The sequence below is a fragment of the Panthera leo genome, chromosome A2 (assembly GCF_018350215.1).
Source record: "Panthera leo isolate Ple1 chromosome A2, P.leo_Ple1_pat1.1, whole genome shotgun sequence".
Lineage (NCBI taxonomy): Eukaryota > Metazoa > Chordata > Mammalia > Carnivora > Felidae > Panthera > Panthera leo.
In genome coordinates, this window is record NC_056680.1 from 164165272 (window position 1) to 164187079 (window position 21808).

Genomic DNA, 21808 nt, shown 5'->3' on the forward strand with positions numbered 1-21808 from the left:
TAGGGAAAGAAGGCAGGGAAAAAAAAGCAAGTACTTAACCTAAGCCTTTTAGGGAACAGATGCTGGTAGATCTCTGTCCCTTAATGCTTGATTCTCTTCCTCCTGTCTTCAGCTGCAGGAATGCCGAGAGTAAGGTAAAGAGGACTTACAGGAGACTTTTAGATCAATTCCCCAACCATTTCTTGGCACCATTTCAGGCACTGTATAAGCCCTCCAGGACAAATTTGGGTAGAGATATGAAGAAGGCCCTGGCTGAGCTTGTATTCAGCCTAGGAATTTAGCACAAGTAATCAGAGTACCATGTGCAAGGTGCCAGATGGGGAGAGGGATAAAGTGCCCTGGAAACATCGAAACAGGGCACCTGATGTTCTCTGGAAGGCAGGGGGCTTGGAGGAAGACTGCAAAGAGGAGAAACTTCAATTAGATGCTTAAAAATGAGTTTTCAGAAAATCCCCGTGTGGACCAAGCATATAAAATGGTGTGATTCAAGGCATCAAAACATGAAATTTTGTGGAGTCTTATGCAGACAAGGATATTGCACTCCAGGTAGTGAGGTAGGTGTCCGAGGTGGAGAATTGGAGGTAGGGTTTGGGGGTGCCTGGGATGGCCTGAGGCCAGGTGTATCCATGAGCGCAAGGAAGTTGGGAGCTATTGAGCTGAGGCACAGGAGTTATTTCCAGTGGTAAACCTAGAAGTTCATGCATTTCCTGTTCGGAGTCCTCAGTAAATATGAACTCTTGGAGATAATTATTCCTGTAAATACATATACTTAGGTAAGCAAACTGGAGGTTCTCAGGCATTTTTGCTTTGTGTTGCTGTGGAGGGGCTAACAGTATGCAGATGGGTTGCGGGAGTCCGTGAGCGTGGCCATTTACTTGCAAATTTCAATACCAGATTGAAGATGTTGGAATGATTTTGCTATAAATTAAGCATACATTATACTTTCAGACTCTCTTCAGAGTCTCATACTGAGCATTACCTGTGTGTGCAGAGACATGTGCTGGAAATCTTGGGGGGGCAATGGAAGAACCAGGAAGAAACAGCATCCATATGTTCATAAAGTAGATGTCCATGTTACATCCCAGTGTCTATGTATTTGTTTGATATTTTGCCCTCTTATCGTCTTCATGGAGAAGCAAGGGTTGGATATTTGTTGGAGTAAAATTGAAATAGAGGGGCTACATTTTGACTGAAGCCTTAAGTAGTGGGTAACATTTTAATAAACAGAAATTTGTTTGAGGGGATATGAGAAAACACGTGCATGTAGGGGCACAGACAAGACAGCGTAAGCCTTGGAGCAGTGTGGCCGGAACAGAGGCAGCGTGTTCTGTGTTGGCAAGAGGGCAAACAAGTTTGAAATGCAGGGTTGCGACCCGAGTCTGGGAGGTCTTAAACCCTGTCTTCTCACTGCTGGTCACACGCAATTGCTGTCTCCCATCACGTGCAAGACAGTCCCCGTGGGGGAGAAATCCTCCACGACTGGAGAAACCAGGATCTGCAGAGGAAGAGAGAGAGAGAGATGTGTCACCAGACTAACAAGTTAAGTTCAAGCAGGAATACGAAAATTGGAGGAAAGCGACATGAGGTATTTCTGCCTGCTAGACAGGGTAGGACAAATACAGCATCCCAGGGTGCACCTGCTATGTATGTGAGCACCTCGGCAGTATAGATTGTCCTCGAGGGCCAAAGAGAAGCATAAAGCTGAAGTCTTCCTGCCTCCCAACTGCAATGGATGTATCTACATGTAAAGTAGCAGCTTCTTTTCTGAAGGAAGACCGAGCCCAATTTGAGTTAGCTCTGATCGAGTCTGAGGAAAAGGATTACCCACCAGGGAAGCTGCTTAGCCCCAGAGAAAAACTGCCTGTAGTCCCAAGATACTGCTCACCTTGATGAGATTGGATATTTTTTCTTAAATGTTTGTCATTGTGGAACTTAGAAATCCATCCCATGGCCAGGGGCTGCTAGTGCTGGGGTTGTTGGAAAAAAAAAACAGTATATCGTTTTCTCCTGATAAAGGCAACTTGTGTATAGTTGTAGGTACGAGGCGAAGAGACGTGGAAATGAGGGTGTCAGTACAGTACAAGCGGAGGGTGAAATAAAAGAGGAGATGATCAGAAAACTCAAGATTCAAAGATATGGATCATACGTATAGAATTCTAATTATCTCTTTGAACAGCTTTATTGACAGATAAATACAATACAGCAAACTACCCTTATTGATTTTTTTTTAATTATTTGTTTTTGAGAGAGGGAGAGAGTGTGAGTGGGGGAGGGGCAGAGAGCCAGGGAGACAGAGGATCCGGAGCGGAGACCTGAGAGCAGAGACCCCGCTGCAGAGCTCAAATTCACAAGCCGTGAGATCATGGCCTGAGCCAAAATCAAAAGTCAGATGCTTAAGCAACTGAGCCACCCAGGGGCCCCAGACCACCCATATTTAAAGTGTGCAATTTGATACGCTTTGGCAGATGTACACATTCAGAAACCAACCCCACAGTCAAGATAGGGAGATAGGGAACACATCGTGGTCCCGAAAAGTTTCCTCGTGTCGCTCACTCTGGAGCCCTCCTGCGGAAACCAGAGATCTGCTTTAAGCCACCATGGTCTAGGGTGCATTTCCTAGAACTGTATACACAAGGAGTCCGTGAGTGTGCATTCTTTCATGATCAGGCATCTTTCCTTTGTCCTCTTAGTAGACGTGTACTGCTACTAAATTATGGCTTTGTTTCCACTTCCCGAGTGAGGTATGTTGTTCCGTATCTTTGCATGGATTTGTCATCTGTGTATCTGCCTTGGAGGAGTGTCTGTTCAGATCTCTAGTCCATTTTATTACTGAGGGTTGGCTTTGTTTTCTTATTGTTGAATTCTGAGAGTTCTTTATATATTCTGGATACAAGTCTTTTGATTAATCTATGACTGGCCAATATTTTCTCCCAAATCGTAGCTTTTCTTTTCATTCCCTTTTGACAGAAGTTTCTCCTCCTGATGATATCCCATTTACCAGTTGGCCCTGTTAGGGATCTTGCTTTTGGCAACGTGTCTAATATAAGGTCACAAAGATTTTCTCCTATCTTTCTTCCAGAAGTCTTATAAGTTTAGGTTTTATGTTTAGACCTTACAGTCTATTTTCAGATGTTCTTTGTATATCATATGTAGTATGGATTAAATTTCTGTGGGTGTGTGTGTGGGGGTGTGGATATCTGAGGTTTCAACATCATTTGTTAAAACAACTACCCTTTCTCCACAAATAGGGCTGTCACGTTACCATCCTCAGGATAAATAACTTTCAGAATCACCTTTCTTTCATTTTAAAAAAGTTTATTCATTTATTTTGAGAGAGAGAGGGAGTGTGAGTGAGCAGGGGAGGAGCAGAGAGAGAGAGAGAGAGAGAGAGAGGATCCCAAGCAGGCTGTGAGCTGTCAGTGCAGAGCTTGACGTGGGGCTTGATCTCATGAACTGTGAGATCATGACCTGAGTCGAAAACAAGAGTCAGATGCTTAACCAACTGAGCCACTCAGGAGCCCCAAAATCACACTTTTGACATATGTGAGAAGTGTTCAGTAGCCCCATGAGCCAAACTGGGGGAGAATGGAGAAGCTACAGCCAGCTACCAGACCTTTGGTAAACAGCGCCAGGCCACACGCTCGGACAGTTGTCCGGTGCCCCAAGTTTCACTCTTCACATTGTGAACATGATGCCCAACTGGATTCCTTTTGGGCAAGCTGCGAGAAGATAAGAATAAATGTAAATGAAGCAGAGAAGTGACCACACTACGTTTACCCAGGTGCTGGGTAGTTACGGCTACGGTGATCTCCCTGCCCCTAATCACCGCGGTTCATTGCCCACCTTGCTGCTAGGTGATAGTTCTAGAAGTTAAATTCTATCAAGGCACTCCTTTTTACTTACTAGAAGCCTCCAAGTGGTCCTAGTTGTCTGGAATTCTAGAGGACACCAACATATCTCCGAGATTCCTACTAGTTTTCACTAGGACCCTGTGCTGCAGTGTGGCTTCTCATCACTGCCTCCGTGGGCCAGGTTCTTTGGGTGGGACGTGTGGCCTTCCTGGTGTGGCTTCTTTCCTTGTGCGTTTGGCAACAGCACCTCACTTTTCAGGACCCTTCCTAGCACGATCAGCCCCTCCCTCCTGACTCTGAGACGCTAGCTCAGGTTCCACGTTGGTCACACCAGCCCCAGAAAGCTGGCCTTCCCTGCGGAGCTGTGATGGGGGCTCATCACCCTGAGATCTGCTATCGCCCGTGTATGGTCTCGCTCAGAATGAGAAGTCACAGGTGCTCATGGAGTGAATGACCAAAAGCTAGTGATTTGTTGTGTTATTCATAGCCATCAGAATTTCTTGGAGGGCCTTATTTCTCTGTTGAGTGTTGGTTGTTTGAAGATGATTACCTTTGAGCTGTGGAGAGTGTCACCTTGCCTGCTTTCCAGGAGCACCTGGGCTCCATGGCCATGAACCAGGTCCCCCAAGGACCTGGGACTTGGGTTAATCCGAAAACACTGTTTTCCTCTCACCTCTGCCCATCGGGAAGCCGCGGGATGGCGTCACTCTGCCCAGATATGGCCAGACTGCTCTAAGGGGGGTGCCCTGCCCCACTCCTACTGAATCTAGCCTTCCTTGTCATGAACCACTCCCCTTATTTAAAATTCACCTCATTCCTCATGTAGTCCTGCCCATTTCTACCTCCATGACTTTTTGCCTGGGAATTCCCTGAGAGTCCAGTAAAATCTGCTTTTTCCTCTTTCATCTTGGGAGAAGTAGGAAAATCCACAGGAATGGGCAAGAAACATGCATGTACCTTTCTGTGCCGTCTCTTCCCACCCCAGCCCCGGCTCCGTCTGGAATAGCAAGGGTAGCTGCAGTGGGGATGGCCAAAGAAACGCCTTCCTCCTCCTGACTGGTGCTCAGGTGGCTCCCCGCCCCCGTCAGAATGCCTCAGCAGCAGAGGACAGTCCTGAAGGTGTTCTTGTAAGCAAGAGGTAGCCCAGCAGGGGGCGGGGGGAATGAGCATCCCCTGAAATCCACCTGTTATTGTCTACTTCGGGCTCTGTGATGTCATAACAAAGGACAGTTGGAGGTGGTACCTGCTGACCCAATTCAGCCAACTTTATCTATTGACAATGAGGTACTATAACGAAGCCCTTTTGACATATCAATGTGGCCATGCCAAGATGCCCATTTGTTCTGAATAAGAATCAATCGTGTTCAATTAATATAGATTATGTCACCACGCAGTTAATTTAGAGTGTCATTGCTTTGAGTTCATATCCCGACCTCACGGAGCCCGGTAACATTCACCTTGACGGCCACACCACTGGCATGGGAAGGGGCAGAGAACCTGGTCTGCACCCCCCCCCCCCCCCCCCCCGCCGTCTCGGACCTAGAATTTCATCCCAGCAGAACGGCACGTCCAGCGTATGGCCCCTTCCCCAGAAGCGCAAGAGGGATGAACCACTCTTTCGGAAGAGGTCATCGGCCGGAAGCAAAGCCATTTTGGGTGTTACAGATGGGCTCAGTGCTCCACTGACCCCTCCCACTACAGAGGGCTCGGAATGTGCACCAGACAGGACACCTGTAGGCGTTCCAACTTTTGCCCATCCGAGAGCATGGAGCCCCTGTGTGATGCACGTCACACTTGCCTGTACATAACGCAGTAGCATCGTTTTGAGCGCTTTCCTGTCCTTATGCACAGGCATGGTGGTTTTGTGGCTTAATGTCATCTTTCACTGTTCTCTCTCACTTGGGCGGAGGGTGGGAGAGTGGGTACGTGGGTCCTCAGTGTCATTTTCACTTCTTATATTTAAAAATTACTCCAGCTGGCGGTAGAACAAGGATAATCCTCTATCCCGATGGTCACAGGGCTTACCGAGGTCATCTGTAGGTACGCAGGCGTCTGGTGTGTTCATGCATCAGTCAGGGATCTCCAGAGAAATAGCACTAGTAGGAGGTAGGTCCGTAGAGAGATGTAGTGTAAGGAATTGCATCGTCATCGCAGAGGCCTAAGATCTGATCGGCTGGTGAGCTGGCCAGCTGTGTCGTTCCAGTCTGAGGCGGAAAATGTGAGAACATGGCGGAACTGCCAGGCCAAAGGTTTGCAGGCTGGAGCCCCAGGAAGAGTTGATGTTTCCCTTCAAGTCCAAAGGCTGGAAAAGACCAATGTCCCAGCTTGAAGCGGTCAGGCATGGGGAGTCCCCTCGTATTCGTGGGAGGATCACCATTTTTGTTCTATTCAGGCCTTCAGCTGATTGGGTGAGGCCCACCCACATTAGGGCGATCTGATTTACTCAGTTTATTGATTCCAATGTTAACGTCATCCAAAGACACCTTCACAGAAACATCCAGCGTAGTGTTTGGCCAGATATCTGGGCACCTCCTAACACGGGTCAAGTTGATACATAAATTTGGCCATCAGCAGAAGATTACAAGGCTGTTTTCCTTTCCTTTGTTTTGTGACTTAACCGTCACCCTCCCGGCTCAGGAATGAGTCTTGGCATGAGACAGGGGCTGATGAGTGTGCAATGAGCTGGTAAGGCCCCATATTCCTTTTATTGTCCTGTCCCTCTGAATCCACAGCACCCTTCCCCGGGTCTCCTTGATAAAGCCCCTGATGAACACAATCTCGTTTTCTGTTGGTCGTCATCATGATCCCCCCAAATCCTTGTCTCAGTTTTCTACCCACCTAGGCCATTCATTGGTTTGTGGGCAAAACTCTTGTGGGATTTGCCCAAACGTGGGGAAGCCTGTCTGGGGACCCCAGCTGGTGTTCACCTGAAGTTTTTGGTGCTGCTGCGTCCTGAGTCAGGACCTCAACTCCCCTCCCCTCTTCCCTCCCTCCCCCACCAAAGTTTGGATCTTCCGCAGGAGCCATTGCTGGTTATTGTAGCCTTTTTAGCCCAAAAGACCATACTGGGATTAATTACCCTGGTGTCAGTGTCCTAGTCCACAGGTGCTACCGGAAAGATAGAAATGAAAATCTGTCGTTGTGTTAGGTGCCCCCCCCCCCAATACATTAATTCACTGGATCTTAACTATCCTGTTAACTAAGCGGGACTCATTTTTGTGATGAACAATTGATCTTAGACAAAGCTAATTGGTAGCTGAGTTCGACTTACCCATTTACTCCACTCATTTACATATCTAGCAGCTGCTTATGAAGAGTGCGGGTATGAGTCTCGCGCTGTGTTAATGACGGAAAAATGAATCTGATGGCACCTCTGCCCGCAGTGGCTTCTTTTGAGAGAGTCCCCTGACAGTGCAGAGCCCATGTGTCACACGGGACCCCCTGCAGTTTAGGGGACTGAGGGAGGTCCCCTCTGACACTGCACTCGGCAGTCACCCGGCGGGGACTTTGCACGCGCTCTTACCCCTCATACACTACAGAGTCTGGTTTAATCATTCTGGGGGTGTGGCCTGGGCTTTGGGACTTTTGAAGGTTCCCCAGGTGGTTGTGATGGGCAGCTGAGAATAAGAGCCACTGGAGAGGCTGGGCACCTGCGTCTTTAATAACCCCTTGAACCACCGAGAAGAAGGTCTGAGCGCCTTTTGCGGATACGGATGATAAAGGTCAGTACGCAGAACTACTGAGGCCTTTCTGGGACATTGCTGTCTCAGAAAATTTCAAAACAGGTACAACCCAGTGATTTCCGTGTCAGGAGAACTCTTAAGAGAAAGACATTAGTTCTCGTGAATTAGGCCGCAAGTATTGTATATTTTTTCTCCTGAGTTTTCTTTGGAGGAAATATGAGAGATTAAAAGAAAACCAAAGTGGTGCTTTTTTATTATTTTAGTTCCTGGGAAACAGTAGGTTGCAAAATGTGTCACCCGTGGAGCATTAATCCTGCCTTGTTGGCAGCTGTGGAGCTCCGTGTTAAAAAATGCTCTCCAGGGCACGTGTGGGGGGCTTGGTCGGTTGAGTGTCCAACTCTTGATTTCGGCTCTGGTCATGATCTTACCGTTTGTGGGTTCGAGCCCTGAGTCAGGTTCTGCACTGACCACGTGGGGCCTGCTTGGGATTCTCTGTCTTCCTCTCTCTCTGCCCCTACCCACCCTCAAAATAAATTAATAAACTTAAAAAAAAACTTTTTTTTTTTTTTTTTTTTTTTTTAATGCTATCCAAGGAAGCAAAACTGCCTAATCTCCTTTGGATGGTCCTCGGTATAAAATATTTGCAGCAGTCTCTTCAGAATTGGCTTCCATTTTCTAAAAAAAAAAAAAAAAAAAGTGTGACTTCCCCTTCCCTCAACAAAGGGCATCCCCTCTGACATCGATGAAGGACACGGCACTTAGGGAGCAGCCCCCCAGCTCCAGCTGGGTGCTCCAAAGTGTCTGATGCGTCATAATCAGCAGGAGAAGGAACAACTTCAGCTGTGGTTACAGATAATGGGGAAAGGATTTTCATTTTTTAAAATGGATTTTTCCAGGTACTCAAAGTTAGCGGAAGGCTGGTCTAGGCTCATGCCTCCCTGAAACAGCAGTGCAGCTAGGACCTCGTCCACGCTTACACTCTGACAACCCTCCAAGCTCCCATCCGGGATGCTCGTGAACCAGAAGGCATTGGAAGAGCAGGTTGACATGGGGACCATCGCAGCTGGCTTCACGCGATGGCTGTTAATCATCCCTGTCCTCTCGAGACTGTGTGCAGACAGATCAACAGCTAAGGGTGACTTTGGAATAGTGATTAGTAAATCCACATGCTGTGATCCTGCTGAACAGGGAAAGTATAAACTATGTAAATGGAACTGCATACACTTGAAAAGAGCTTTTTTTGAGTTTAGCTAATTAATTTTGGTTTTTGAGAGAAGGACAGAGAGAGAATTCCAAGCAGGCTCCAAGGTGTCAGCACAGAGCCCAACATGGGTTTGAACCCATGAACCGTGAGATCATGGCCTGAGCTGAAATCAAGAGTCCGATGCCTTAACTGACTGAGCCACCCAGGTGCCCCTCAGTAAGGATTTTTGTTTTTTGGGTTTTTTTTTTCTTTTTTTAAAAATGTTTTAATTTAAAAATTTTTTAATTTAAAAAAGTTTTTTTTAAACTTTTGTTCATATTTTGAGAGACAGAGAATGCGTGGGGGAGGGACGGAGACAGAGGGAGACCCCGAATCCGAAGAAGGCTCCAGGCTCTGAGCTGTCAGCACAGAGCCCGACGCGGGGCTCGAACTCATAGACCGTGAGATCATGACCTGAGCTGAAGTCGGACGCTTAAGTGACTGAGCCACCCAGGCGCCCCTTTATTTTTTTTTAAGTTTATTTATTTATTTTTTTTTTTTTTAATTTTTTTTTTCCAACATTTTTTATTTATTTTTGGGACAGAGAGAGACAGAGCATGAACGGGGGAGGGGCAGAGAGAGAGGGAGACACAGAATCGGAAACAGGCTCCAGGCTCCGAACCGTCAGCCCAGAGCCCGACGCGGGGCTCGAACTCACGGACCGCGAGATCGTGACCTGGCTGAAGTCGGACGCTTAACCGACTGCGCCACCCAGGCGCCCCAAAGTTTATTTATTTTTAAGAGAGAGAGAGAGAGAGAGGGAGGGAGGGAGGTGGGGGAGGGGCAGAGAGAGAGGGAGACAGAATCTGAAGCAGCTCCAGGCTCTGAGCTGACCTCAGAGAGCCCGATGCGGGACTCAAACTCACAAACTGTGAGATCATGACCTGAGCTGAAGCCGGTCACTTAACCAACTCAGCCCCAGGGCACTCCGAAAAGAGCTTTTAAAATAAGAACAAATCTAGATTCATGTCCCAGCACCACCTCTTAACTTTGAGGCTAAAGCTCTTGACTTAAATTTCCTGATCTGTTTTTGTTTCAATACCTGTAATAGCCCTCACATCACAGAGTTGCGGTGCACGTTGATGCAAGCCGTATCACACGGCTGCTAGAGACCTTTTTTGTCTTTAATTGTCACCTTGACCTTCACTGTAGTTAGCATTGCCTGAACCTGGAGGCCAGGGCTAGATCCGCTGGCCCAGTTTGGGGGGTTTAAATACACTAATGGCTTGGAGATCCTAAAGCACCAGGCGTGCTGTGCATGCATTTTGCAGACCCCCGCCGTGCCCCATGGGTGCCCCCGGCCCCTGGGGTGGTGCCGCTGCCCTGGAGAGTTTGCATTCAGTGTGGACAGCATCACCACCCACAGAGTTGTTGGAGCAGAGAGAACCAGAACGGACGCTGGGCCGAAGCCCTGTGGTTCTGGGTCATGCACTTGGAAGCGGCCAAGAGAGCAGGTGGCAAATGTCCTCCCCGCACGCACAAAGGTGAGCGGATGGCGGCCCTCGCTGGCCGGTGGTGACCGGGACGCGGCGTCCGTGGGCATCCCCTCATCATGCCGCACACCTTAGGCTAAGTCATGTTCTGTGTCTGTTACATGTCAGTAATGCGGGGAAATGGTGTTTTGATAACTTAGTGCTGTGGGGCCATCGGGGAAAGAAATCACAACAGCCAAGTCTTTTCGTGAGCACGTTCACGTATTTCCGTGGAAGTGCAAGCATTTTCACTGAGTTCCCATCAGCCTCCACTCGCTACCCACTCCCTGCCTCCCCCTGTCGAGCCTGAGTCACCCCTTGGGTGGGTCTCTCCCCCGGGAGAGGGCTTGTCCCCCGGGACCTGGTCAGTCTCCGTATGGACTCTTATGATGCCCCCACACCCATGCCCCTGCCCCCGACTGGAATCCCCTCGAAAGCAGATGATAGGTCTCATTCTATCCCTTGTCCCAGAGTTTAGCTCAGCACCTGGGCTACATTTAGGCTTTCGATTTATCCACAGATATCAACTAATACACGCACATGCCCAGCACACACGTACACACAGAGCACAATTATTTTTTTCCTGCTGTGGACACAGGTCGTGGTTTTTACTTTAGCCGCACATCATGGAGCTTAGGGATAAGGGTATTAACGTCAGACAAGCCTGGGCTGGAGTTCTGATTTTCCCGTTCACTAGCTGATGGCCCTGACTGAATTACTTAAGTTTTTTTCTCCAGAAAATAGCAGTAATAATAATTATAACCTTAATAGTTCATTCACAGGAGAGTTATTAAAAGCATTAGATTTGGAAATGAGGTAAGGTTAGCTCATGTACAGTATGGTGCATTTGCAGGTAGCATTCAGGGCGTGGGATTTTGCTGTTTTAATATTAGGTAGTGGAATATGGACATAATTGTTAGGAAAAATGAGGCCCCAAATGCCGTCACAGAAGGAGCAGTTTCCTCCGCACACCGTGGGCAGGACCAGCATCCAGAATTGAGGCCGTGTTAAGGTGGGCCTGGCCCTCAGAGGTCATTCCTTGCCTTCCTGGCCCCTGGTCAGAAGCTGGTCAGGACGTGTGGACTGGGCTCTATGGAACAGTCACATTGCTGTCCCTGTCCCGGGCATTTGCAAAGACCACAGTGGGGACGAGGAGTTACAAGGACAGATGAAGTCAGGTGAGGAACAGAACTGATGGGTTCAAGGACGTCCAAGCACCGTGCGTGGGTGTGGGTGCGGGAGGGCAGAGCAGGGCCAGTGGGAAAGAGCGGGGATTGAGCGTGCTCAGAAACAACGTGGCACCAGGGGCACCCTGGGGGCTCAGTCGGTTAAGCCTCTGACTTCGGGTCGGGTCATGATCTCGCGGTTTGTGAGTTTGAGCCCCACGTCTGGCTCTGTGCTGACAGCTCGGAGCTGGAGCCTGCTTTGGATTCTGTGTCTCCCTCTCTCTCTGCCCCTCCCCTGCTGATGCTCTGTCTCTCTGTCAAAAATAAATAATAAACATTAAAAAAAGCACAACGTGGCACTGGGCATGGGCCACTGGCCTCTGATCGTGGGGGCAGGGAGGCCAGTCTCTGCTCAGGCTGCCACCCCCCACCTGTGACCGCGTGGACCCGTTCTGCCTTCTCAGTCAGCTGCCCTGCACTCTCCTGTATTTAAGGGAACAGAGGCCGTGGTAACTACCATGGCGGGGTCTCAGGAGTGGCGCGGTGGATAGTGGATGGCAAGGCCTGATGGGATAGAAGGCTCCAGACGCTGCTGCTGTCGTTGTGAGTTAGCTTGTGTTGTTGGAACTGCTGGTGTGTTCAGGGGACACGTTCCTTGCCCTTCTGGAGCCTGGATCGCCCAGCACGAGCCCTGGAAGGATGTTCGTTTCATGTAATGACCCCGTGTCTTCTTTAACTGCATCTGGGGCTCCCTCTGTGTGCATTTACCTGTCTCATCAGCCCACAGGGTGTGTCTGACATCCGGGAACAGCGGTGACATGATCAGAGTCAGGCATGGGAGTCTTGGGCGTCTTCACCCTCTACAGCCCAGTCTGTGGATAAAATGCCCCTGGAAGGTTAAATGCAGAGGTCTTTAATTGGGTAAAGACACATTATCCAGCAACAAATTGCTTCCACGGTGCGTGCGTCTCCTTGACGGGACTTGTGGGAAAGAGGCGTGTTTCTCACTCGAAATCCTTGCTTGTTGGCAAGGAATGGGGGGCATTTCAACCTTGCCCAGAGTGACACGGAGAAGGATTGATTGCTCAGTGACCTCCGGGTGCTTTAATGTAAGGAGAGTTCATTCTCCCCATTAGCCTCCCTTCCCTGGTGTGAACATATGACAAACCCCGATGAGTCTTGTTTGAAGGGACGCTGCTCAGACGTGGGGGCACTGATTTCTGTGGACAGACGGAAACCACATGGCTGTTGACACCCCGTGGCAGGTCATTGTCAAGGTTAAGTGGGGGGGAAAGTGTGTTTCTTTTCTGTGACGTGATTGATTTTGTAGGAGAGCTTGGTGTGGAAGCAGCAGCGAGCCAGGACTCTACTTTTCCTTCCGCTGCTGACTGGCTGGTGACCTTGTGCCTCTGCGTGTACGTGTGTGCACAGGCATGCGTATGTGTGCATGTGGGTACATGTGCATCTGTACAATTTTTTTTAAACATTTATTTATTTTTGAGCGAGAGACACAGCATGAGCAGGGGAGGCGCAGAGAGAGAGGGAGACACAGAATCCGAAGCAGGCTCCAGGCTCCGAGCTGTCAGCACAGAGCCTGACATGGGGCTCGAACTCATGAACTGTGAGTGAGATCATGACCTGAGCCAAAGTTGGGCACTGAACCAACTCAGCCGCCCAGGCGCCCCGTTAACTGAGCTTTTTATCTTGACGTGACTGTAGGTTCACATGCACTTGTAGGAAATAATCCAGAAAGATCTCCTGTGCTCCTCAGCCACTTTCCCCCAGTGGCACCATCTTGCAGAACCACAGCACGGTGCCACCAGCAGGATGTTGACAGTGATGCTGACGTGACACAGGACATTGCCATCCCTAAAAGGAGGGCTCCTGTTACTTTTGTAGCCACACCCACTCCCTCTGCACCCTTCCTGAGCCCCACACCCACTAATCTGCTCTCAGCTCCTATCTGTCTTTGATTTCAAGAATGTCATATAAATGGGACCACACTCTACGTATGTAAGTAACCTTTTGGGATTGGCCTTCTGCACTCAGCACATTTCTCTGAGGAGTGTTCGTATATACTCACGTGGTTCCGTGTCAAAAGACTCCAGAGTCTCTGAAATCCTAGACTCAGGGTCCAAGGACGTCGGAGCCGTAGGGGACCCCTCGTGGACTATCGGAGGCTCAGAGGTCTTGCGTCACGGAGAGATTCCTTACAGCCGAGTCCCGACCTCTTCTATTTTGCCAAAACCGGAAGCAGAAGAAGAGGCGTAAAGATGCCCCGTGATTGCTACCCCCACAGGGTACCTCCAAACTTCATGGTCACCAGAGCCACCGTGGTCTCTGTGCACAGCGTGCAGGAGCCGGGGATGCTATCACCCGGACATCCTGGGCCTTAACAGATCACAACGTGACCTTTTAACATACGTTAGAAACTTTCCAAATTGTGTGAAGTGATGTGACCAAGTTAATTGAGCTCTTTGAGTTCAGCTCTGGTCCTCACATGCTCCGCGGCCCCGCCGGTCCCTCCGAACAATAATAGGTTTCATAGAGTGAACTATTCTTCCAGTTCATTCTGGTGCATCCATGTGTCAGAAACCACTGAAGTGCCCCGGCAAAGTGCACATGATAGGGTCTCACTTCAGAGTGATGGAAAGGTTTTGGCGACAGATCCGGGTGGCGGTCGTGCAGCATTGTGAATGTACTGAGACTGAACCATTCCCTGTAAAGCGGGTAGTTTTGTGATCTGTGAATTCCACTTGTATAGATTATTCTCCTAAACGTATATGACGTCCCTTCGGAGAAGTTCCCAGTCTCGTCCGAGACGTGGGGCGTGGATAGAGCGTTCTTGAATGCATCCAAGCAGGAGCTCAGCGGAGCCTTCCCTTAGGAGGGAAAACAGGCCCAGAGATACTCCTCTCGACGTCTGCTCCTTGAAATGGCCTATAATTAGACACTCCGAGAAGGGAGTTTTGTATACTCAGACTGGAAGAATTTTATGGGGGAAACATCACCGTGAAAATGTGAAGTACGTTGTTGGCAAAGCAACATTAACACACCCACGTGGTGCACATGTCGAGCTCCAGTGACTGGCGCTTTCAGATCCGGGGCCTAATCAGGCAGCCCCGGGGAATCATTGCGACTGACGGTGAAAACCTAATCATGCGCATTTCCTGGCATCCTGAATTTGCAAGTGTAATGTCATTTGTTTCTATGTAGTAAGAGGGTACAGCATTTGGAGGATGTGGATTTTTTATAGCATATTTATCAATTTGCATGATTTTGAAAAAACAATGTGTAACAGTAACACCAAACGTACACAAATGTCTCCTTTATGTCAATGCCGCTGAATCGGACCAGTTTCCCTGCTTGATTCTCTATAGCCTTTTCACAGTTAGATCCAGACACATGAGGATAAAAAGGCATGATCTCCTAGTGCTGGCTTGCTGCATTTATGCACGGCAGAACCCCAAAACTCTGGATCACAGCCCTTGGATTCTGTAGTCGATCAGATGCGGCAGGAGCAAAGAAGACTTTCCCTCTAACTACAAGACAAGTTTGTTTTCAAACAAACCAAGAGGCGTGTATAGAGTTAAGACCCAGAATAGAACTTCTGGAACAAACTCTTATTTTATTTATTTTCTTATTAAAAAATTTTTTTTAATGTTTATTTATTTTTGAGAGAGAGACAGACAGACAGACAGAATGCGAGTGGGGGAGGAGCAGAGAGAGAGGAAAACACAGAATCCGAAGCAGGCTCCAGGCTCTGAGCTGTCAGCACGGAGCCCGATGCGGGGCTCGAACCTGCAAACTGCGAGATCAAGACCTGAGCCAAAGTCAGACGCTTAAGTGAGCCACCCAGGGGCCCGCAAAACTCTCATTTTATAAATGAAGAAACAGAACCCAGAGAATCTTTCTCTGAATAGGAAATTGTGGAGAAAATATACTTTTGTAAAGTAGTATCTATTTTTAAGAACATTTGTGTTCCTGGTTTTTACATGTAATTTAATTCTTCTAATTACAAATTATTTTTATTCTTTTTTTTAAGGTTTATTTATTTTGAGAGAGAGAGCACACAAACAGAGACGGGTCAGAGAGAGAGAGGAGCAGAGAGAAAGGGAGACAGAGAATCCCCAGCAGGCTCCACACTGTCAGCTCAGAGCCCGACGGGGGGCTTGAACCCACAAACCGTGAGATCATGACCTGAGCTGAAATCAACAGTCGGACGCTTAACTGACTGAACCACCCAGGTGCCCCACGAATTATTTTTGTTTTTTATTACAGGAGCATGACAGAAAGCAGCCATTGGCAATCGTTCATTACTTAAGAGAAAAATCATCAACCTCCATAAGTTCATTACGAACACATCAAACAAAGCCATGGTTTTTGGCAGCTACTTGGAGAGAAAAGAGGCTCTCAGTATATGTGGTCTCAGAATATCAAAAACTGTTACTACTGGAGCACCTCATGGCATTTGCAGGGATCCAGAAACGGGGGCAGAAAACTTATTATTTAGGTAAGAGGTGGCTGGAGAAAGTGAATCATTTTCCTGGACAAGAATAGAGCTGAACTACAATTGCCAGCCTCACTGCATTTTTTTCCCCTGTCCATTATTTGAAAAGCCCCAGATAAGGAAAGATACCCAGGGCTTTGCTGTGTCCAGATAGCCCCGGCTGATTCACCCATTCTGGAACGTGCAATGTGCTATTTATCACTACTCTCCTTGTATTCTACTCTGCCCAACATAATAAATATTAAGCAAGTGCTGTGTACTTACATAATTTGCAGAATTGATCGGCTGACTTAAAAGCTTGATTCCTCAACAACAGAAAATGGAGCGCTTTGTGCAGAGGTTAAACGCACAGTTTAATTGGCAATTGTGCATTAGAAACCTATTGTAAAATGATCACAGTTTGAGGGGATGCTCCAGATAGCACAGTCAGGGAAATAAGTCTTCGTTTTTGGCCATTAAAAAAAAAAATTAGGTCTTGGAATTGAAGTGAAAACATGGGGCCGCCTCAGACTGGATAACCATCTCTCAGAAGGTGATGTTCCTCCTACACTCTACCTCTTAACTCAGAATTTAGAACATGCTAGTTATGCAGGTGTTAAAGATTCTTTCCTTGTGTAAATAATTTGACCACATCTCACCAACTGTCACATCTCAGAGAGATGCACAGAACACATATACAATCTTCGATGTGCTGGGTATTTACCATTTAAATGAAAGGAGGGGCGCCTGGGGGGCTCAGTTGGTTAAGCGTCCAACTTCGGCTCGGGTCATGATCTCGTGGTTCATGGGTTCAAGCCCTGCGTCAGGATCTGTGCTGACAGCTCGGAGCCAGGAGCCTGCTTTGGATTCTGTGTTTCCCTCTCGCTCTCTGCCCCTCCCCCACTCACGCTCTGTCTACCCTTTCTCTCAAAAATAAATAAACATTAAAAAAAAATAAATGAAAGGAAATAAATAGAAATCTAGGGAAGTCTGATGAAGTTCATTTGGACTGAGGAAGAGTGTTTTGCAACAGTGATTTCCCAAAACTATTTAAGAGCATGCCTAGCAGGAAATCACACCGCTTGTCACATTCCTTCCCTTGGAAAGTAAAGGAAGCGTCCGCCTTGGGTTCAAGTGCAGACAGGGATGGGGAGGGCAGTGAGAAGAGGTGGGGGATAACCTGGTCCCCAGAGAGAGCTGTTACATCTTGCAGATGTGCCCCATCTCACGCAGAAGTTGTCCCAGTAGTATGTGTGCTCATCTCTCCCGGTCTTGCCCACCGGAACATTTTTTCCCTCTTCACCTTTCCCACCCCCCAAGGCTGCCTACATTTACAAAGCCCGCCCCAGGCTCCTGTCCAAGGATTTCTGATCTGCAAGGATGTAACCTTGGTTGGTGTCTTTTGGTGGTTTTCCTTTCTGTCTCTGATTCTCATCCGAGAGTTTATAAAATGAGTGGTGGTATTTCTCCTGGAAGTTCAAACCCCCTAGAAATTGCAGGCACTGCAAGCAAGTTGAACTTGAAACCAGGAAACCCTTCTTTGGATCTCGTTGCAGAGGATGGAGCGATATGAAGCGTACTTAATTTTCCATCCTCATAAAACAATCCCATAAGTATAGAGAAGCCCAGCTGTAAGCTATCATGAATTATGATCATCGTTTCTTACTGCGGGTTCGGAAGGGGCGCCTTGCTCCTCGCCTGCTGTAGGAGGCAGCTCAGGAGGCCACAGTGCACATCAGTCATCATTGTGATGCTAATGGTTGCCGTAGGTTCCGGAATGGAAATATTAAAATTGCATTTCTCCTTTCTCTCTTGCCCAAGGGAGGGATGGGGACAGTCAAATAGCATTGACCTTTGGCCGTTGATGGAAAACGTTAGCAGATGTGCATTTAGACCTCAGTGCACGCGTCCCTGGTGCAGGAGGGCCTGAGGAGGCGGTCGAGGGCTGTCCACAACAACCTGCGTCTTCAAACTGGACTCTCCCGTGTAGTGGAGAAAACCTCATAGCAAGACGCGTTATTCCCAATTTGGAGCCAGAGGATGATGAATCGAACAGACCAATAGTTGCTTCTCAGCGAGCGTCCTTCCTGTAACCTTCCAGCTCCCCAGCTGGTGGAAGAAAGGTCCCTAACAGGGATCAGCCTCCAGAAGGGGGGGACACTAAGGGATGCCCCCCAGGCCCTGCCATCCAGGACAGACCCTGCAGGTACCTGCGGTGGGCGTCGCATCCTGGGGTCCTTCAGGGTCTTCCTGGAGCAAACCTACCGTAGCCAGTGGCCTGTCGCAGAGCCTGAAAGTCTGTCTTCCGTCCCTCTGCTAATGAAGAGCCCGATCCCTGGGGCCAGTTTGCAGAGTTGAGTTCTGGCCTGACTTCTTAATAACTGGATGATTTAGAGCAAAATGTAAAATGCTGATCACGGTAGCACCTGCCTCACAATGGCGTTGGGAGGCTAGTATGAGTTAATGCCCGTAAGGAACTTAAGACAGTGCCTGGCCTGTCACAAGCACGCAATAAAGTCAGTTATTTGTATACGTGACCTCCGCGTGCTGTCTGGGCAACCGGGAAGCACAGCAAACAGCTCACCGGAGTTAATTCCATCCCCTCAGGTGCCGGGACTAGTGTTGTGGCTGTGGGGAGGGCCTTGGGATGGGCCAGGGTGAGAGGCCTGAAGGCCGAGGCTCTGTGAAGGGAGGCCGGGCTGGGTGGTGGCGGAAGGGCCACCCCTAATGCCTGGCGAGAGCAAGACTGTGCAGCAACTGCACAGGGAGAGAGGCGGACGCAGGTGCAGTCCAGGCTCCGCCCAGAGCACTCGCTGGAGACAGAGATTTATTTTCTCGTTTTCCAGACCAGCAGGCGCGAGTGTCTCCCGGCTAGTAAGTCGTGGAGCCGGGATCTGAAGCAGGCTTTGGGCAAACCCAGACTCACCTCTGTCTCAGCCGAGTCCTCCCCGCTGTCGTAGGCGGTCCGATCAGATCCAGGAGAGCCCTGTCCCCCCGGGAAGCCAAGTGCCCCCACCCCCCGCCCCCTCCGCAGCCACAGAGCCGGCTTCCTTCCCGGAGGGGCTGTCACTGCGTCTCCAGAACCGCACTGGCCCTGGTGCGTGGCGGGAGAAGGGAACCTACCACAGACAGACCGGACCCTACGTGACGAGGAACAGGCCGCTAGCATTTCACGGCCGGGTGGGGACCGTCACACCTGCCACCGCCATGTTCTTCCTGGCCCACCCGCTTGGGAAGTGAGTGGAGGGCAAGGTGCCCCCGCTGGGGTGACGCTGGGCTCAGCCAAAGCGTGAGAACCCTGCTCCGCAAGCGCGAGTTGTGGGCGTGCAGCGCTTTCGCTGACTTCTCCAGAATCTAGGGAAAGGAGTGTATCTGTGGTTTTCTTTCAGGCTCTAACACGGGTAGCTCCAGGGCCTGACATTCATCCTCATCCCCACCTCCGCCAACAGGTGGCTTTGGTCCGCTGTAGCAGGGGCCCCTCCACGATCATGGTCGCCCCGTCACTCGCACATGCAGCCTCCCTTGTCTCCCTCCGTGTTTGGAGGTGCCCGAGCCCAGAAACTGCCCCCCCCCCCCACCGCCTGTGGAGGGTGGAGGCAGCCTTGCCCCGAGGCCTTTCTGCTGGAACAACCCCCGCGTTTATGAATCTATGTGTGGCTCACAGGGAAGGGATAAGCTGAGCCCGCCCTGTGCCCTGCGTTTCCAGTTAGTGTCGGTCAGCTGCACTTGGGGACATTAGACTGCACCGTCCCCGCTGGCCGACACCCACACCCTCCCCTCTGGTCTGAACCATGTGTCGGCGTCATTGGAGTGGGCCGGTGTGGCCCTTCGGGCACTCTGGGGACGCAGTGCAACGAGGAACAGATACTGTGGGCTAATCCATAGGCACGCAGACGGAGGAACCCAAGGCAGAGGTGGGGGGAGGCCTCAGCATTGCCGTGACGGGGCTGCCTCTTCAAGAGGGAACAGTTCCCTTCCCTTCTCTCAGACAAGCGGGATGAGCAAACTAGAAGGCGGTCTTTGAGGGCTGTTGACTCCCTCCTTTCCCCCAGACTAAATTGTGCCTCTAAGTGGCAGCTCTTAGCAGACGGGAAACCCCCAAGGACAGGTGGCTGGAAACGCTGGAGGCTTTGCAGGCACGACCGCTAATGAGGAACAAAGTCACTAGTTATTTGAAATGGTTGACACAGCCCCAGAAGCTATTAGCACACCGAACACATTTCAAATGTGTGTTTAGGTTCTAAATGACAGGGATTTCGAGACCAAAGGCCCGCTGAAAATTCCAGCAGCCCAATTTATCCACCAAAGCATTCAGCCGGCATGTATTTTCCATCAGACTGTTTGAAATGGAGATTGGGGAATGTAGGGCCTCCAGAAAAAGACTTCCAGGGCTCTGGGTGCCCGTGACCTCTGAGGACTTTCGCGGAGAGCAGTAGCCAGGCCCAGCCCGGCACCTGGCGCACCACAGGGGCTCACCGGACTGTTAACTGAAAGAAGCATGAATAATTGAACGCACAAATGGCCACTTTGATGTGTGGACGAGAGTACAGGCTTTGAGCCAGACACACCCAGGTTCAGATGCCATCCGTTAGCCAGTTCCTTCAACTTCCCGAGTCTCCCTTTGCCTGTCTGTGAACGAGGAATGAAACAGGTATCTCGTAGTGTTGCTGGAAGGCTCAGATGAGCTGTTTCATGGTATACAGAAGCCGCTAAATAAATGTTAGGCCCGTTGGTGGCCTTTCCACCTGAGGTGGGCAGGAGACGTGGGCGGAATGGAGTGTACCTGTAGACATCAGAGAATGGGATCAGAGGCTGGACCAAACGGAACGCTACCACCCGAGGTCCCTTCCCTGAGGTCTGTTCTCCACTGCAAGGTCTTGTCTGCCCGACAGGCTGATAGCGGTGGAGAGAAATGGCCCTTCCTGAAGTGTGGTCCGCGACCAGCACCCTGCTACGTCTGAGAGCCTCTTCGAAATACAGCCCCTCATCTCCCACCCCAGGCAAGCTGAATCAGAAGCCACATTTTAACGAGATCCCCGATGATTCATTTGCACTTTGAAAGGAAACGCCGGCCTAAACACCTCCACCATCCCTGGTTTGCAGGGTTCATTTATTGATGAAGTCCCCACAGCTGAGCCGAGTGGTGGGGGGGGGGGGCACTTGCCGAGATTTTTCCGATGAGATTGGACTGTCCCACCAGCCACCAGACGATAAGACAGATCGAGCTATTTGAAGGGGCAGGAGAGGGACTGGTCATGGGCCAGTAAATAGATACATTTCCTGGGCCCTCTCCTTTCCTCCCCCTGCCAGAAACGACAGCAGTTGTGAGGTCCCGTAAGGGCCAGTTAGCGGCCAGTCTGTTTCTGAGAAGACAAGGCTGAGTGGCACCAGGGGCCACCCCCACACCCCCAGGAGCCATCAGGGGCCTGGCTAACTCCGTGGGGAGGAGAACGCGAGAAAGTAAAAGCTCTCAGACATAAGGGGAAGGGTGAGTGTTGGGATTCATCCTCAGGAGCCGCTAGACCCCATGCGCCCACAGCTCTTACTGTAGAGTCCCTACAAAGTCTCTTTCTGGAAGAGCCGTGGAGTACATTTCCTACTTGAAAATGCAGAGCCAAGTCTGTTGCCATATAAAAATCACAAGGTAGGGTTTTAGGACGTCCGAGGTGGCAGAGGGCCCGTTTTCAGAGCTAGGTCACCCTTGGTCCAAGGAGCCACACAGAGGCTGCGGGACTCCCAGCTTTGGGGCGGGATCAAGGAGAAGAACCCCGGGTGAAGGGCACAGAGACTCTTTCCCCACCCAGCGAACCAGCACCAGACGCCCGCAGGTGCCAGCCCCACGAGGACAGCGTGCCCTCGTTCTCACAGACCTGCTCCGGGTGCTGCCGTATCCGGGCAACGTGG

The 21808-nt window shown here is 49.9% G+C and overlaps 1 protein-coding gene and 1 long non-coding RNA gene across 4 annotated transcripts in view; one reads left to right on the forward strand and one right to left on the reverse strand.

Moving 5' to 3' along the window:
• Positions 1-21808, forward strand: part of DPP6 (dipeptidyl peptidase like 6) — an 859550-nt gene that overhangs the window by 273669 nt on the left and 564073 nt on the right. The window lies entirely within an intron of this gene.
• LOC122213043 lies at positions 11824-17623 on the reverse strand. The gene is made up of 3 exons (XR_006199414.1): positions 17571-17623; positions 12184-12304; positions 11824-12106 (listed from the first exon to the last, which is right to left on the reverse strand). It is a non-coding gene; the product is annotated as an uncharacterized LOC122213043 (long non-coding RNA).